At 42.9% G+C, this 19018-nt stretch overlaps 1 protein-coding gene across 3 annotated transcripts in view; it reads right to left on the bottom strand.

The window, feature by feature from the left end:
- ALS2 (alsin Rho guanine nucleotide exchange factor ALS2) overlaps positions 1 to 19018 on the bottom strand; it is a 242257-nt gene that overhangs the window by 197898 nt on the left and 25341 nt on the right. The window lies entirely within an intron of this gene.

Genomic DNA, 19018 nt, shown 5'->3' with positions numbered 1-19018 from the left:
ATCTCTCCCTAAGTAAGGGGAAAGTTCCCCTGGACTGGAAATTAGCTAATGTCGTTCCTCTGCATAAAAAGGGTTGCAGGGCAGAGGCTGCGAATTATAGACCGGTGAGTCTCACATCAATAGTGTGCAAACTCATGGAAACACTAATTAAAAGCAAATTGGACACGATCTTGAATGAAGGGAATCTTCGGGATCCCAGTCAGCATGGATTCACCAAGGGTAGGTCCTGCCAATCCAATCTCATCAGCTTCTTTGACTGGGTAACAAGAAAGTTGGACTTGGGAGAGTCTTTGGACGTCGTGTACCTGGACTTCAGTAAAGCTTGACAGTGTCCCACACCGCAGGCTGCTAAGCAAGATGGAATCGATGGGGTTAGGAGAAACACTAACTGCATGGGCCAATGATTGGCTGAGTGGCAGACTTCAGAGGGTGGTGGTTAATGGTACCCTCTCTAAAACATTGGAGGTGACCAGTGGAGTGCCGCAGGGCTCGGTCCTGGGTCCACTCCTTTTCAACATATTCATAGGGGATCTGACTCAAGGGCTTCAAGGTAAAATAACACTATTCGCCGATGACGCCAAACTATGTAATATAGTAAGTGAATGCAGTTTACAGAATTATATGGCGCAGGACCTGCTTACATTGGAAAGTTGGTCCTCAACCTGGCAGCTAGGCTTCAATGCTAAGAAATGTAAGGTCATGCACCTCTGAAGCGGAAATCCATGCAGGACGTACTTCTTGAACGGAGAAACTTTAACTAGGACTTCAGCAGAACGAGATTTAGGAGTAATCATCAGTGCAGACATGAAAACTGCCAATCAAGTGGAGAAGGCTTCATCTAAGGCAAGGCAGATATTGGGTTGTATCAATAGAAGTTTCGTCAGCCGAAAGCCTGAAGTCATAATGTCGTTGTACAGGGCCATGGTGAGACCTCATCTGGAGTACTGTGTGCAATTCTGGAGGCCACATTACAGTAAAGATGTGCGCAGAATTGAATCAGTTCAACGGACCGGGGCTCGGGGCTCAAGGGTCTCTCGTACGAAGAGAAACTGAACAAATTGCAGCTCTACACTCTTGAGGAACGTAGGGAGAGGGGAGACATGATTGAAACATTTAAGTACCTCACGGGACGTGTCGAAGTGGAAGATGATATTTTCTTTCTCAAGGGACCCTCGGCCACAAGAGGGCACCCGCTCAAACTCAGGGGCGGAAAATTTCATGGCGACACCAGAAAGTATTTCTTCACAGAGAGAGTGGTTGATCATTGGAACAAGCTTCCAGTGCAGGTGATCGAGGCAGACAGCGTGCCAGACTTTAAGAATAAATGGGATACCCATGTGGGATCCCTACGAGGGTCAAGATAAAGAAATTGGGTCATTAGGACATAGACAGGGGGTGGGTAAGCAGAGTGGGCAGACTTGATGGGCTGTAGCCCTTTTCTGCCGTCATCTTCTATGTTTCTAAAGCAAAACAAACATCCCAACTGGGGGTCATCTTGCGCGAAAACTTCATAGAGGCAATCAAGTTCCCAGAGGGGTCAAGCAGATGTTCCAAAAGAACAATTCCTGCTTCCTACCAATGGAGGAACACCCTATTCTCCCGGCCTGCCACAAAAGCTAAGTTCCCCCTGATGGGCAGCAGATGAGACACATTCGGGTCACCTCCCAGATTGGAGACCAGAAAACTCCATGCCTTACGCAATGGTGCAATCACCCAACTGTGCTCGAGTTCTACACGTAAAAATTTACTTGGTATCTGCAAAATGGAGTTAAAGTGATAGGGGGGCAACAAAGGCCTGCTCCACTGAAGAGGGCTATAATGACCGCCTCTTATCCAGTCATTAACATGTCGAAGTATGCATGCCATATTATAAATTCAAAGATCGGGAAGACCCAAACCTCCATGAGCCCAAGAACCCAGTAAAAAGGGAAGACTGACTTTCAATTTCTAATTGGCCCAACAAATCTTTCTAATTGAGAGAAATCACTAGCCTTTAGCTTCAAAGGAAGAACCTGAAGCAGAAACCTCCACTTAGGGAAAATTACCATTTTATACAAATCCGTTGCATGAGAGACAGGGGAAGGTGCATCCAATTCTCTGTTGTTTAGTATCCTCCAACAGACTTTGGACATTGAGAGTATATACAGTAAGTCCTTAATATTTGGGGGGAGTTAAATGCCTAGATAGCAAAAAGAACAATCAGCCCATTGAAGCAGGAAGGACGCTCCCCAGTCAATCTGCAGATCCCCCACCGATGCTAGGGCTTCAGACTTATTTAAATTCAATTGGAATCTGGCAAAATCTCCATATGCCTAAGCTCTGGACACACAGAGGCTGGGACACCTCGCTAGGCATTCATAAAGGCAGTTTCGATTATCACTTGGACGTCCTGACAATTAAGGCGTCCAAGTGCTGATTTAGGATGTTTTTTGGACTTTTATATTTTTTGATTGAGCCCGAGCCTGAACCAAAAATAAGCTGTCAAGTGAAAATATGCAATACACTGTAATGCATTTAATATTTTTAATAAATCTTAAGAAATTGTCTTCCAGATCCTTCTTGATTGCCCTCAAAAACTGATCTACCGTAATTGTTCTCAGAACAGAAAACAACATCTCAATCTGGATTGATGGCAAAGTAGTAACAAGCAGGGCAATATTACCAGGTTCAGGATATAACTTATATTTACCAATGGTTTAGATTCAGGGCAAAACAATATTTTGCAGTCAGAGTTTGTACATTTTTACGAATTCTGATTCCACCAAACATTGCTTCTAACTTTAACTCCTTGGCCCTGTTTTTAACACTTAATAACTCATGCAATCCCAGATAATGATGAGGTAAAAATAGGACCCCTCCACTCCCATTGCCAGAGGTTGTGGTAAGAACAGATAGCGTAGCTGGTTTTAAGAAGTGTTTGGACAATTTCCTGGAGGATAAGTCCATAGTCTGTTATTAAGAAAGACATGGGGCAAGCCACTGCTTGCCCTGGATCGGTAGAATGGAATGTTGCTACTCTGGGTTTTGGCCAAGTACTAGTGACCTGGATTGACTACCATGAGAATGGGCTACTGGGCTTGATGGACTTTTGGTCAGACCCAGTAAGGCTTTTCTTATGTTCTTATTCTCTCCCTCATCCACTTGCTCCCTACACCCTTGGTATGTTACGGGTGGGTTAAACTTGGATGTCTTGCAGCGATAATCAAATGTTTTGCAAGACATCCTGGACGGAACTTAAGACGTTTGGAGCTAGAGCTGTTTTAGAAGTGTCTATGTGCCACAAAGATGCCCAAACTGACCAGATGATCACTACATACATCTAATCTAATCTTCCATTTGTGAGTCGCACATACCTATACAGGCTCAAGGTAAGAAACCCCCACACTCTTCCAATGCTCACTGACCCCCCTTTCACCACAAAAAATGAGAACAAAAAGGTACATAACTGGCTCTAGAACAGCAGCATTTGGTATGGGGAAGCCTAGCAGTTACCTGGGGGATGGGCTAGTGAACTATATAGAGAAGGACCCAGGCCCATACGTTTACAAGTTTTATTAAAATTTGATATACCGCTCATCAGGCTTCTAAGCAGTCTATAAGTTTAAAACAATGAATTAGGGCGACAGACGCTATTATGAACAGGCATACTGGAACAATAGAGACAAGGGGAAAAATACATATCAAATAGGAAAGAGCCATTTAGGGGCTGTACGAAGGGGAGTGGATCCTATCTGTAAGCAGAAGCTAAGTAAAAAGCTGAAGCTGAGAAAAGGTAAATATATTAAAGATTAAAAGCATCTTTGAATAAAAATGTTTTTTATTTGCCCTTGAAACGTTCTAATATGGTTTCTTCCAGTTCTGAGGGCATTGCGTTCCAAAGTGAAAGGGTTGACGGAAAAGATTGTTGATAGTGTGCTAAGGACGCGGATTGATAGTATGTTTAGGAGGTTTGGGGAGCATGATCTGAGTGTTCTAAATAAGAGTGTAAGGAATTAAGACACTATTCAGGAATTCTGGTTGGTTGGTGTTGCTTGTTTTGAATGTTAAGAGCTAACTTTTGTAAGTTATTCTGTGAGATTTTAGGAACCAGTGTGCTTTTATTATGAAAGATGTAACTATCAAATTTATTAGCATTTTCAATTCGTTTTATTGCGATGTTTTGAATAATTTGCAAGCGTCTGATCTCTTTTGAGTGGTACCTTTGTATAGTGCATTACAATAATCCAGACAAGAAATAACAAGCCACTCTAACCACTACAAAGTGTGAGTCCACTCAAACCCTACTATTGGTGAGGTACACAGGTGGATAGATTAGGTTTTGGGGGCTCACCATAAATTATAAGGGGGTTATGGTAAGAAATACATCTAGCACCCTTTATACTCTGCATTTGGACATTTTTAACATGGATGTTTTTCTGATTGAAAATGGGTTATATAGTTAGACATTCTGGTAGCCAAGACATCTATGTAGATGATTTTTTAAAAAAAAAAAAATTATATTTGAACATTCAGCATATTTGGCTATTTCTGTTTCTTCAACTCTGGACAATCAGCTGGAAACGTCCAAATTGGGCTTTGATTTTTTTTCCAAAATGCTCCTCTCTGTTCAAACTTCAAATAATTATCCACCCACTCCCCCTTTTATCAAGGTGCACAGCCGAGCAGCACAAGCTAAATGCCAAGCTGCCCATAAAAACAGAATGAGCGGCTCAGTATTTAGCTTGCGTTGCTCGGTGGTGCAGCTTGATAAAAGAAGATGTAATATTTTGTTGTTTATTGTCTTAATTTTGTATATAAAACAATAGACTATGTTTCTGCAATTAATTGAATTTTTCTTAGATTTACTATACATAGTAGAAGTCAAAGTTGGAATCTGAGACAAGGTTGGATATATATATATATTATTAGTGTTTAACCTGTTACATTAGCGGGTACTAGAATAGATGTGTAAACTTTTAGCACAATGGGGTGCTAAGGCCATTTTTTCTCTCTTTCTTTGCTTCCTGCTCCCCCTGCCCAGCAGTAGCCCTTCTCCCTTCCTTGTAGCTTCCCCCTGTCCAGTGTATCAGGAAGGATTTGATTTAAATCGTGGTTTTCTACAGAGAGACTCATTCTTACTGGTACATTTACAACCAGAGGAAGGATTTGATTTACATCGTGGTTTTCTACAGAGAGACTCATTCTTACTGGTACATTTACAACCAGAGGAAGGATTCAACATTTCAAATTACGTTTTACAGTTATATCAAACAGATTACTGATTTGGTTATATTATTAGAAATACATAGATAAATTATGAAATTGAGAAGTGAACTATTACCAGTTAATCATTCATATTTGCTGAACTTTACTGAAAGAAGAAAAATAATCATTACCTTATTAACAATTTAAATAGTTTTATTTAACCAAAACAAAAACATTACAGCATATATTCTTGTATTTGCCTAACAACCATTTTAACTGATATGGTTAAAATATCTTTAAAAAACATTAGACCATTAGTTAGATCCACCCATGAAAAACTTAAAATACTGTTTTCTATAGTTCACTCATCTTTATCTTCTTATTTGTTAATAATCTGGGGGGAAAAAAGCTTTCTTGCTTTATTGGGTCACAAACAATTTCTCAATTTGGAATAAATGGATCCAAAGATGAGAATATTCTTTCTGTGTCAGCAGAAGCAGCAAGCTACTACTGTAAAAATAAATAAATAAATAAAAAAAATATGAAATCATTACTTCAACAGTCTCTAAATCCAGGTGCTTAATAACTGACCTCCACCACTTCACGGATGTGACTTTCAACAAAGGAGAGCAACGAACTGGTAAAAGGGCTGGAACACTGCCCATACGCCGAGAGGCTGGATAGGCTGGGGCTCTTCTCTCTGGAAAAAAGGAGGCTCAGGGGAGATATGATAGAGACCTTCAAGATCATGAGGGGCATAGAGAGGGTGGATAGGGACAGATTCTTCAGACTGAAGGGGACAACAAGTACGAGGGGGCATTCGGAGAAACTGAAGGGAGATAGGTTCAAAACAAATGCAAGGAAGTTTTTTTTCACCCAAAGGGTCGTGGACACTTGGAATGCGCTACCGGAGGAAGTGATCAGGCAGAGTACGGTACAGGGATTCAAACAGGGATTGGACGGATTCCTGAGGGATAAAGGGATCGTGGGATACTGAGAGAGGTGCTGGGATGTAACACAGGTATAGAAAGCTAACCAGGTAATAAGTATAGAAACCCAACAGGTCGTGCATGTGCAAGACTGGAGGGTTAGGACTACGATGGGAAGATAGGACTTCAATGAGAAACCAAGGTGGCAAGGGAGCCCCTTCTGGTGATTCAGACAGGTCGTGACCTGTTTGGGCCGCCGCGGGAGCAGACTGCCGGGCAGGATGGACCTATGGTCTGACCCGGCAGAGGCACTGCTTATGTTCTTATCAATGGCAAATATATTTCTTGAATGGTTCCCCCTAAGCTCTGAAGTTTATTATGGTTGACATTACAAATGGATGATTCCTGAATACTAATGTCATAGCTAACTCTTCTTCTTCAGCACTTAAAAGTTTGACCTTAGTACTGGATATTGACAATATCTGCAAGAAAATTAGCTGGAGACCGTGCTTGACCCATTCATATTTTATGCTTATAAAATTTAGTCATTGTGCAGTTCTGGATTTGTTTCTATTTTTATTGACATTTTAAATTTTACATAAGTAACATAACAGAAATAAATAGTGCGTCTGAAAAGAAAAAAGCAAAAACTCTTTTCTGTTTACAGACAGAAGATCTAATATGAAGAAAGAGTGTAATTCAGTTTTTAAGTGCTCACTCAGTTCCTTCCAAATTTCAACAGCATCAGCAATAAACTATCTTTCTGTATTTTGTTTAAAGCTTCAGAAATGGGCTTTAGGATACTCAGCATATTTTCAACATTTCTCTTAAGCCCAATATTGAGGATTTTGGCTGTAACAATGTCATCTATTTCTGTTGATTTTGTTCACACACTATCATCAGAATAGCCCAGTTCTTGATATACTGCTCAAAACAGTCCACTATAGAATTCCATCTAACATCTTGTGGGAGTATTAGCTTGGTTCCACCCATTCTTTTCAGAGCTGCTACTGCAAAATAATTGTTACAGAAGTATTTAGAATTTCGATAATATTAGTCATTATTTCTGGGCACTGAAGACTTTGGCAAGGAGGACTAGTAAATGAGTATTGCAACCATATGTTATTAGTCTGGTATTCTCTTCATGCTCTTCTAAATTTTTTCTCCTCTTGGACACAATTGCAGCATTGTCTGTGACTAAAAGACATTTTAATTTTTGTTCTCATTTTATTGTAGATTTTGCTTCTTCCTGTAAATATTCTGCTGTATGTGCATTTTCTGAGGTATCAATTGTTTCTGCAAGAAAGATATTTCCTTCTGTCATACATTAATCCACACATCAAGACTCAGGTCAACAATTTTATCCTCTATATCTGTTGCATATACTGCTCCAATTCTCTGTCATATACTTTATCCAGCAGTTTCCCTGCAACATCTGCTCTGCAGAGTGGGCTGTAGCCTGGTCTCCATGATTGAACCATATTAATGAAGCATGGGTTTTCAATCAGACAAAGAAGAGTTTGATGCATAAACAAACTAGGCAATTTTTTCATCAGTTAACTTTTTTCTACTCTGCTGGTTTTATCACAAACTTATCTATCGTGGTTCCTTTCTTTCTTTCTTTTAGGTGGTATACTTTGGATATGCGACGTACTGTATATGATGTAACAAACACGATCCTGAACAGATAACTCTGAAACCATAGAACAGGAAAATAGTGATCTTGAAGGTGAATAGTTCCCAAAATCCTTTATGTTGATGATAGATTTCCCTAAACAAAAAAGTCAATGCTGTTATTTTATTATACCATATCTGCTTATTTAGTATTACTCATTTTATTCACTGCCACTCAGTACTGCCCAAAAAAGGAATATTTGCTTGTTTAAACTATTTCTTCAAAACAACTATAACAAAGTGACGGCGATATGCAGTAATAACAAATATATTTTTTCTCAAATATGACAACTCCTCAAGGCAGTCTTTAAGAAATATGATGAAATCAAAACATTTACCAATTTGAAGATTTTGCCTGTTCAAACATGTTCCATTTGACATCTTCATTAAAGCATTTCTCATAATGTTTCATTCAGGCCATGAGGCCTTGCATTTCTTTGTTGCAGTGTTTGCATTTTGAACGCATTCCTGCCTTACCCATAGGCAGAGGAACTTCATTAAAATATTCCCAACCTGGGTCTCTTTTTACAGCCTGCTGCCATTATAGGTTTTCTCCTCTAAGGAGAGAGTAGTATGATAAACCTCAGGCTTTACACACAAAGATCCTAAAACTTGTAGGGTGTTCTCTTCAAAAAGTTTTACCTTCATTTTTACTGCTTACACCTCCCTCCTCACAATTAGGGCTCCTTTTACGAAGGTGCGCTAGCGGTTTTAGGGTGCATTTAGCGTGCGCTACATTGCTGTGCGCGCTACACGCCAACGCCTCCATAAAGCTACTGTTAGTATTTTCCATGTAGCGCATGCAGCATTGTAACGCATGCAAAAAATGCTATCGCACCTTCGTAAAAAGAGCCCTTAGCTCCTTGTGCAGATATATAAACTTAGCAAGAGATAAGGAGCTGATTCTGTGTACATCAATTTGCAAAGGAATGGGGCCAAGGTCTTTTTCTCAACTCTATGGGCTCCTTTTACAAAGGTGCGTTAGGACCTTAAGGCGCGGAATAGCGTGCGCTAAAATGCCACGCCCTAGCCGCTACCACCTCTTCTTGAGCAAGCGGTAGTTTTTTGGCTAGCGCATGCTAATCCGGTGCGTGCGCTAAAAACACTAGCGCACCTTTGTAAAAGGAGCCCAATATTTTATAACATTTTTGCTGTGAAAAAAACAGCATGTTATTTCTGCAGACAAATTCAGTTTTGAGAAATGTAAAACCAAGTACAGTGGTACCTTGGATTATGAGCATAATCCGTTCCAGGAGCATGCTCGTAATCCAAAATGCTCGTTTATCAAAGCAAGTTTCCCCATAGGAAATAATGGAAACTCGCTTTGATAGGTTCCCACCCCTCCCCACCGAGGCCAGCAGCGCTGCTCCCCTCCCCAAGAGAACCAGCATTGCTCCCCCCGAAGGTCCCGCGATCCGACACCCTCCCTCCGCGATCCGGCACCCCCCCGCCGCCGCCGCAACCTAAAGTCCCCCAGAGTACTCTTCTTACTTTAATGTAGCACCAGCATGTAGGCCTCCTCTTCTGTGCTGGCCTTGAGCACGTGCGAGATTCTCGGAGAGAACATGAACTCGCAGGCCTTGAGCATGCGCAAATGCTCAAGGCCAGCACAGAAGAGGAGGCTGACATGCCGGTGCTACATTAAAGTAAGAAGAGGACTCTGGGGGACTTCAGGTTGCGGCAGCAGGAGGGTGCGGGCACTCGCAAATCGAGGTGTGCTCGGTTTCCGAGGCATCACTGTATCTGCGATATCTTCTGAATAGAAAAATTTCATGTGATATTATGAATGGATTAATGGAATTCATTTACCAAAACATTTAAACATTGCGTGAATATACAGCCTCATGCTACATAATTAAAACCGAATCCTTATTTCATGATGAACAACTTTTGGAATATAATGTATCTTAAATAGAAAACAAATCTAGACTTTTCCTCAAAAAAAGATTATTTAAAAAATCTGATTTATATAAAAACGTCCAATTTTTTATTAAAAAACATATTGATTTTTATCCCTGCAGTGTATCCTTTACCACAATTAATTTACATACTCAGGGCACACTACAAATTAAATGTAGGAAGGCACAAACTACAAGAGTACTCTGTACTGAAGTGATGCTCTTAATACTTCCTAACTGGAGGTACTATTCCTCAAATCAGATACAGAAATAAGATGCTCTCTATTCTAGTGCATATTAAATCACCTTACCATTAAATTATTCTTTTCTTTTTACTATTCTGGATAAAAGTTCAGATTCTCCTGTTCCAATGTGTAGCAGTGCAGCATAAAAATGAAAGCTCTAACATCTACCTTGGTTTGCTACTTTTTAGTTTTCATGATCTTGAAATAACTCCCTATGAGCTTATTGGCAGTAACACTGACTAGGGAAAGTTTGAGAAGTACTTACATTAGTGATCTCAAACTTAAACCCTTTGCAGGGCAACATTTTGGATTTGTAGGTACTTGGAGAGCCGCAGAAAAAAAGAGTTAATGTCTTATTAAATAAATGACAATTTAGCATAGGTAAAACTCTTTATAATCTATAAATCTCCCCCCACCCTCAAAGGCCTGCATGGTCCCCCCTTCTTTGCAGCATCCTCTAGCTTCCCCCCTGGCCTTCCGGTCTTAGTTTCAGCTAATTACCGCAGCCTGCAGAAAGGATCGCCAGTGCTATAACGTTCCTTGCAGGCTGCTATCGGCCTCCGCAGCACGTTCCCGCCCCTCCTCTGACGTCAGGGGCAATATTGCGGCAGAGGGAACGTGCTGCTGGGGACGATGGCAGCCTGCAAGGATCACTACAGCACCGGCAATCCTCTCTGCAGGCTGCGGTAATTAGCTGAAGGTAAGAGCGGGAGGCCAGGGGGGAAGCCAGAGGATGCTGCAAAGAGTGGACAACACTAGTACAGACCGCGGGCCGCAAAATAGTACCTGGCATGTGGCCCCCGGGCCACGGGTTTGAGACCACTGACCTACATGTAGTACTCCAGAGGCATAGCATAAAATTAGTGTAGCAAATTGTGACCCTGGCCAAGTCACTTAACCTACATTGCCTAGATACAAAAAAAAACCAAACAAAACACACCCAAACTTTAGACTGTAAACCCACTAGGAACAGAAAGTACACTTGCTCACTTGGAGCGCTGATCTCCTCCCATGGCTTCCAGTTATCACCTCTATGCTGACAACTCCCAGATCTACCTTTCTGCACCAGATATCTCTACTGAAACCCATACCAGAGTCTCAGCCTGCCTGTCTGACATTGCCGCCTGGATGTCTTAGCCCTGAAACTGAATATGACTAAAACAGAGCTGCTCATCTTCCTGCCTAAACCCACCTTCCCCGCTCTCCATCTCTATGGACAACACTCTCATCCTCCCTGTCTTGTCTGCTCATAATCTCAGGGTCATCTTTGACTCCTCTCTCTCCTTCACTACCCAGATACAACATATTGCTAAATCCTGCAGCTTCTTCCTCTATAATATTACCAATATCTGACCCTTCTTCTCTGAGCACACTACCAAAACCCTCATCACCTCACAGACTACTACAACTTGCTACTCTCAGGCCTTCTGCTTAGCCATCTTGCTCCCCTCCAATCCATCCAGAATTCATCTGCACGACCCATATTCCGGGAGAGCTACTATAATCAGGTTACCCCTCTCAAAGTCAATTCATTGGCTTTCCATCCATATCTGAATACATTTCAAACTCTTCTTACTGACCTAAAAATGCACTCACTGGGCTGCCCCTCACTATCTCTCTCCAGTTATCTCCCCCTATGTTCCCCCCCCCCATGAGCTCCACTCAGCTGGTAAGTCCCTCCTGTCTGTGCCCTTCTCATCCTCTGCCTCCCCCAGACTCCATGCCTTCTACCTTGCTGCACCATATGCTTGGATCAAACTGCCTGAATCCCTACGGCGGGCTCAGTCTCTGGCAGTGTTCAGGGCCCAGTTAAAAGCCCACCTCTTTAAGACTGCTTTCAACTTCTAACTCCTCTAACCTTGGGTTCTGCATCCTTAACCCTAGACGTCATGGATGTTATCAAGTGGCATATCCTAGAGCAAGGGGTCTCCAAGACTTTATTCATAGAGTGACTCTTCTGGGGAAAAAAGTGTATACTTCAATGCTGGCTGACACGGACAGCACCTTCTCTATCTCAATGGCATTCTTTGATGATCATTCAAGCTTCAATGGAGCGCAGATCAATAAGACATGGACTCTAAGTTGGGAACACTTTTGGTCCACTTTAACCCCTGTGGCCCGGAATCGTCTTTTGAACATGTGATTGATACTGTTTTTGCTTCTCTCCATAGTCATTTTCTGTCGCTGTGTGCCAGCCTGGCCCCGGGGGGAGAGGGAGGGTGTAGTTTCAGGGTAGGGAAGAGGTTCTCTTGGTATAGGTCAGTGGTAGGCAAACTCAGTCAAGATTTCTTTTAAGAGCCATACCCCGTGCCCGCTTGCGCTACGACAGCTACATCAACCCGACTGACACCCCACTCGCCCGCACGTAGTAGAAATTGATTTATGGCAGAGTCTAGAGAATGACACAGTGAAAAAAATTTGTCCCCGTCCCCGCAAACCATCTGATCCCATCCACACAAGCCTCGAATAGTTTTATACTGAACTTATTATATTAAAATATAAAAAGAAACAATATTCTGTACAATTGACAATTTTTAAATCATCGTCTTCTCCCCACTCTCTCTTCCCCATTTCCCTTCAGTGTCCTCAGCCCACATGCTCTCCACTTCCCTTCAGCGCAAGCACATAAAAACAAGCAAGCAATTTTATATCGTTTTCATTCTATTCATTCATAGAAATTAAAGTCTAAATAATGCCAGTTGCATAGCAAAACATGATTTTACAAAAATAATTCCCTGCACAGTCAAGCTTGCAAGGATTACTAGATGTCTTTCAGCAGCTCCCCTCCCTCCCTCTTACGTTCGTGGCCAAGTTAAAATGATCTACCAACAATAAAATTTTAAAAAACAAACAAAGCACACTGTACTGTTCCGTGGGTTTTCAAAGAGAGGCAGATGATTTTATGCAATGTCACCTCAGTAACAACTATACAAAAATAGAAAGATATACCCCCTCCCTTTTTATTAAACCGCGATACCGGTTTTTAGCACAGGGAGCTGTGCTGCTCTCGATGCTCATAGGCTCCCTGCGCTACAAATCACTATTGTGGTTTAGTAAAAGGGGGCCATAGTGCAAAATATAGAAAGCAGATATAAATTCTCAAAACTGACTCATTTTGATCACTAAATTGAAAATAAAATCATTTTTCCTACCTTTGCTGTCTGGTGATATCATGAGTCTCTTGTTGCGTTTTCTTTCATTTTTTTCTACACTCAGGCCCAACAATTGTCTATTTCTATTCTTTACCTCCTTCCTTCCTATATCCTTAGTGCTCCCGGTGCCTCCTTCCCATGTCCCCCTCACTTCCTTCCAGCCTTTGTTCCACCCCCTCCCCCAAGGCTAGCCTGCCTACCTCTCTCCCTCCCTGCCGCACTAAAGCCAGCCTGCCTGCCTCCCTCCAGCACCGAAGCCTGTCCCTCCCCCGGACTAGCCCCCGCTGCTGCTGCTGCCTACCACCGCTTCAAACACCCCCCCTCCTCCCGGTCCACTGCCGCAGAATCTAAGTAAAGGAAGATCCAGGAGCCTGCCCACAAACCTTCTTCCCAACATCAATTCTGACATTGGAGAGAAAGTTTTGGGCCAGCCAGGCAGCAATTGGCTGGCAAAGAACTTCCTCTCCGACGTCAGAAAGGTTTGTGGGTCAGCACCTGGACCTTCCTTCTCTTTAATTGTGGCAGGTGGCGGTCGGCAGCAGACCGGAGAGGGGCGTTTGAAGTGGCGGTAAGCAGCAGCAGCGGGGGCCAGTCCAGGGGGGGGGGGTGGCGGCAGGCTTTGGCACTGGAGGGGAAGCGATTGCCTGTCCCATTGTCCCCATGCACAGCTTCGGGACGCTGTCCCTGAAAACGGGACATTTCTGCATCCCGAAGCTGTGCGTGGGGACAACAGGACAGGGGATCTAAAAAGAGGAAGGGAAGCAGGTTGGGCACCCTTGCTCTAGCTAGCTGAGCCACGAGCCACACTCAAGTGGCTAAAGAGCCGCATGCGGCTCGCGAGCCACGGTTTGCTGACCACTGGTATAGGTGAACATACTCTGTAATTGGACCGATTTTGCAATAGGTGGTTCCAGTTTGTATTCTGTTTGCTGACCAGATGGTCTTTTTGTTCTATTAACTGTTTAAGCTGTTGTATGTTACCTTGAAATTGAATAAAGATGATTTTAAACCCCCCCCCCCACAAAACCCTATATCTCATGTCTGTCTGTCCAAATTAGATTGTAAGCTCTTCTAGCAGGGTCCGTCTATAAAGTGTCAAAATTTACAGTGCTGCGTATACCTTTTCAGCGCTATATAAGTGATAAATAGTGAATATAATGTGTACAGCGCTGCATATATCTAGTAGTGCTATAGAAATAAGTAGCACCCTACAGGTTTGATGTGCTGGTTTACAGAAAGGCAGAAAACCTTTGGACTCTGCAATATGTTATGACAGACGAGTATGAATTTCACCAGAAGGAAGGAGAAAATATGTCTATCTACCAACTGAAAAGCATGCTAATGCCATACTACACATTCAATTAGGGAACAAGAAACTTTCCCCATATTCAGATATCAAACATCTTTTATTGAAAAGCAAAGTGGTAGAGAAGTCTTGAGAATACAAGCTAAACTGAATTCCCAGTGTAAGCAATTGAGATGATCCTCTGTTCATTATTAGAGCACAAAGTACATGCTGACATTTTAAGATAAATGTTAAATTTGTGTACTACCTTTAATATCCACAGAGTAGCCTGCTCATAACACATTTCACATGAGCTGCCATAGCCCCCTGGGTGGATAAAGATGAACTCCTATAACAATAACACCATCTTTCTCAAAGCAGTATGGCTCAGATAGTTCCAGTAACTAAACCCTGTAAAAAACGTCTATTCCAGACTTATACAGAAAATCCGTCACTAATGTCCAAGACTCAAATAGAAATAACCACACATTTAAAAAGCAACACTCTAGAATACTTATGATGGGTGTTCAACAGTTTATCTACCCGAGTATGAAAGAAAGTAGCAAGTGTGTTGAAACAAGTCTGTGCAAGTTGTGACATGTCTTAAGGTTACTCATACAGTTGCAGCTCAGTGCGAGTCTAACATTCCAAGAGACAGGATGTCAGAATAGTCCTCGTACAAATCAAGTAAGAAACTGCTAGATTTGGAGCACCATTCAGTGATAAAACTTTTTCACAAAAGAAGGGAAAAAGCCAAAGGAGATCCATGAACGCATGACTGCAGTTTATGATGAGTCTGTTCCATCATCCTAAAAAGTAAACTTTTGGAGCAGTTTAAGTGGGGTACAGCATCCGTTGAAGATGGCACTCACACTGGATTGCCTGTGGAAGCAACTTATATAGAAATGTGCCAGAAAGTCAAGGATTTAATTTTGTCAGACGAATTAAGGTTTCCCGAATAGCTGAAGAAATGGGCATCTCAGCAGGTATAGCTTGGAAAATAATTCATGAAAGGGTGGGCATGTCCAAGGTTAGTGCAGGATGGGTTCCCAGAATGTTGACACCATGTCAGAAGACCACGAGGCTCCAGTGCTATCAGAACTTGGAGTGCTCTGTGAAAACCTAGTGAATTTTCTTCATCATTTGGTGACTGAAGATGAGACTGGGGTCTATCACAAGGATTCTGAATCCAAAATGGAGTCAATGCAGTGCAAGTAGAAGTCACCCCCAACCCAAAAAAGTTCAGACAGAAAATTCTGCAGGCAAAATATGGCTCCCAGATGATGGACATGCCACACAAGACAACCATAACCAGGGAGAATTACACCAATGCAATAATCGTATTGCAGGAGTCAACCAAGGAGAAAAGATGAGGAAAACTAAGCACAGGTGTGCTGCTTCATCACAATGCATATGTGGCACATGTCATGACAATCACAGGCTGCCCTCCGGGAACGTGGGTTTCAGTAGCTGAACCATCTGCCTTAACAGTCCTGACCTGGCTCCCTCGGATTATTTTCTGTTCCCAGTTTTGAAGAAATCTCTCTATGGACAGCGGTTGGGAAGCTGTGACGTCCTGGTTTGAAGGTCAAAAAGAAGAATTTATTTCAAAGAGGTTAAAAGTAATTATAGGAAAAGTAGATGAAGAGTATGGAGCTTTCAGGGGACTATATTGAAAAATAAAAAAAAATTTAAAACTTTACTTATCTACTGAGATAGATAAATTATTGAATGCCTCTCGTATATACAGTACTTCCTTGTTGGAAACAAGACAGAATAAGTCAGACTGCTACATATCCCTACACAGACATTATACTCTAGCAGAATACCTAACTTCTATCACTCCTGCAGAATATAGAAAGAGCCTCAAATATAGAATAAGCAACCACTACCTAGAAACAGGGATCTGAGAATTCCGAATGTACTGTAATTTAACGCTGGATAAAGAAATGTGCAACCTTGGTCACTATATTTTACACAGTACAGAAGGAAATACATTTTAAGTAAATTAATGGAAACATTTAAATCAAAGAATAATGTAGTTTCTGGAATCCAGTGGTTTACATGGATTCACTAGAGGCATATCTTGTCACATAAATCTGATCAATTTCTTTGACTGTGTGACCAGGGAATTGGAAAGACGGAGACCGCTAGATGTGGTGTGCTTAGATTTTAGCAAAGCCTTTGACAGTGTTTCACACAGGCATCTAATACAGTGCTTCTCAACACATGGTACGTGGACCCTTAGGGGCAAGTGAGCTGCTTGTTGAGGGGTACCCAGCACTGAGGGTCTCCCGCCCCCCTTCCTCCTTAATGGCCACCGCAGAAGATTCCATGTCCTCCTTATTGCCTGCCTGCCCCCCTCCACCGAAGCCACTGCCATGATTTCCATGCCCTCCTTTACAAAGCCGACCCAGAAGGCTTCCCTCTGATCTCAGAGCTAATGTCAGAGGAAAGCTTTCTGGGTCAGCAGGTCTTTCACGCTGCACGTGGCTGACGGCAGAGGGAGCAGCCCGGCTGGACGGCCCTGAAGGAAGCAAATGCGGCTCTTGAGCGAGCAAGTAAGGGAGGGGACATGATCTGGGACAAAAGGAGAAAGGGGGGGGAAGGATCACGTTGGGAAATGGAGGAGCACAAACTTGGGACACAGAAGGGAGGGAAGGAATAGAAAAGGAGAATTGTTGGGCATGAGTGTGCGAGTGAAAGGGAAAGAGATGGTGCATATGGGGAAAGGAAGAAAGAGGAAAATTGGGAAGAGAGAGAGGTGTATGGGGAAGAGATGGATATGAGGAGAAATGTTGGATATGGTGGTGGAGAGAAAACAGAGGGATAGATTGAAGGGGATGTTGGACATAGTGATGGAGGGAGAGATGTGGCAAGTTGAAAGGAAACTCCAGTAAGAGGGCATAGAATGAGGTTAAGAGGCGATAGGCTCATGAGTAATCTAAGGAAAAACTTTTACAGAAAGGGTGGTAGGTGCATGGAATAGTCTCCCAGAGGTGGTAGAGACAGACTCATTGAGAACTGTCATCAGCCAATCAATGAGCGGCACAGATCCAGGTAGGAAGCGCTTCTGCATCGCGCCGCTCTGCTACCAAAGCCAGCCAGCCATCCAGCAGGAGAGCGCATTGGACCACCGCAACTTTAAAAAGGTACACGGAGGAGGGGGGAAGCGAAGGTGTATTTGCTCTATAACAGTGGTTCCCAAACCGGTCCTGGAGGCCAGTCGGGTTTTCAAGATAGCCCTAATGAATATGCATGACAGAGATTCGCATATAATGGAGATGCCAGGAATGCAGATCTGCTCCATGCATATTCATTAGGGCTAACTTGAAAACCCGACTGGCCTGGGGGTCCTTCAGGACAGGTTTGGGAACCACTGCTCTATAAGATGCACCCACTTTTCCACCCCCTTTTTGGGGGTGGAAAAAGTGCATCTTATGGAGCAAAAAATGCAATATACATCAAGAGAAAACTGTCTCTCAATGGATCAAAAGAAAAAGCAGCAAACATACTTTCAAGACCACACAGATCCTTCTTCCTACACCTTTCATTTTTCTGAAATTAATAATACCACATACAAATCAGGTGACTGACTGCCATCAGCCTATTTTAATCTTTTTTATTCTCTGAAGTATTTACAAATATACTGTACAGTCAGTCCCCGTTTTATGAACATCCAACTTACGTCAGACTCGTACTTACAAACAGGGGTGCTGCTCTACATTCAGATTCCCAATGCGCCCCTCTCCCTCCCTCTTGTGCCCCAAGTATGTGCCTTCCTCTGGTGGGTGTTTAACTTCTGTCCGTCTTCCTCCTCCTTCCAGCCGCAGTCATTTGTCTGAGCAAAGCCGTGGGAAGTGGCTCCTATGCACGTCCTGCGGCTTAGCCAGAAGCCTTCCCTCTGACGTGGGAGGAGCTTCCTCCGACATCAGAAGGAAGACTTTCGGCTCAGCTGTGGGACGTACATAGGAACCGCTGCCGGTGGCTTTGTGCATAGAAAGCACTGTGACTGGAAGGAAGAGGGAGCTAACCAGAAGATAAACACCCGCCGGAGGGAGGCACATACTTGGAGCACAGAATGGAGGGAGGGAAGGAGAGAGAGGGGCGCACTGCGACACAGGAGGGAGAAGGGCGCGTTGGGACACGGGAGGGAGCACAAAGGATAGAAGGAAAGAGGAGGAGGGGGCATGAACTTGGGACACAGACTAGAGGGAGAGGAGCATGAGCCATAGGATAGAAGAATGGAGGGAGTGAGGTAAAGATGCTGAGGTGAGGGAGAGAACAGAAAGGGAAGAGAGATAGTGCACATGGGGAGATGAAGAAAGAGGAGAATTGTTGGCATAGGAAGGGAGAGAGAATTATTGGACGTGGTGGTGGGAGAAGAGTGAGGTAGAGATGAATGGGGAAGAGAGAGATGAGAGGGAATAATGATGGATGTGGTGGTGGAGAGGGAACAGTGGGATGGATGGAAAGAAATGCAAAAGGGGCCTCAAGGAGATGGTGAAGGTGGAAAGAATACTAGGATCAGAGTTACAAACAAATTCAACTTAAGAATGGTTTAAAGAAGGGAATCCATTTTTAACCCAGGGACTTCCTGTATTATCAAAAACAAGTTTCATGTTTCTAAACATTTTATGAAATGCTACAT

Source organism: Geotrypetes seraphini, chromosome 5 (assembly GCF_902459505.1).
Source record: "Geotrypetes seraphini chromosome 5, aGeoSer1.1, whole genome shotgun sequence".
Lineage (NCBI taxonomy): Eukaryota > Metazoa > Chordata > Amphibia > Gymnophiona > Dermophiidae > Geotrypetes > Geotrypetes seraphini.
The sequence above is the reverse complement of the archived record's forward strand: the minus strand, read 5'-3'. Positions and strand labels throughout refer to the sequence as shown.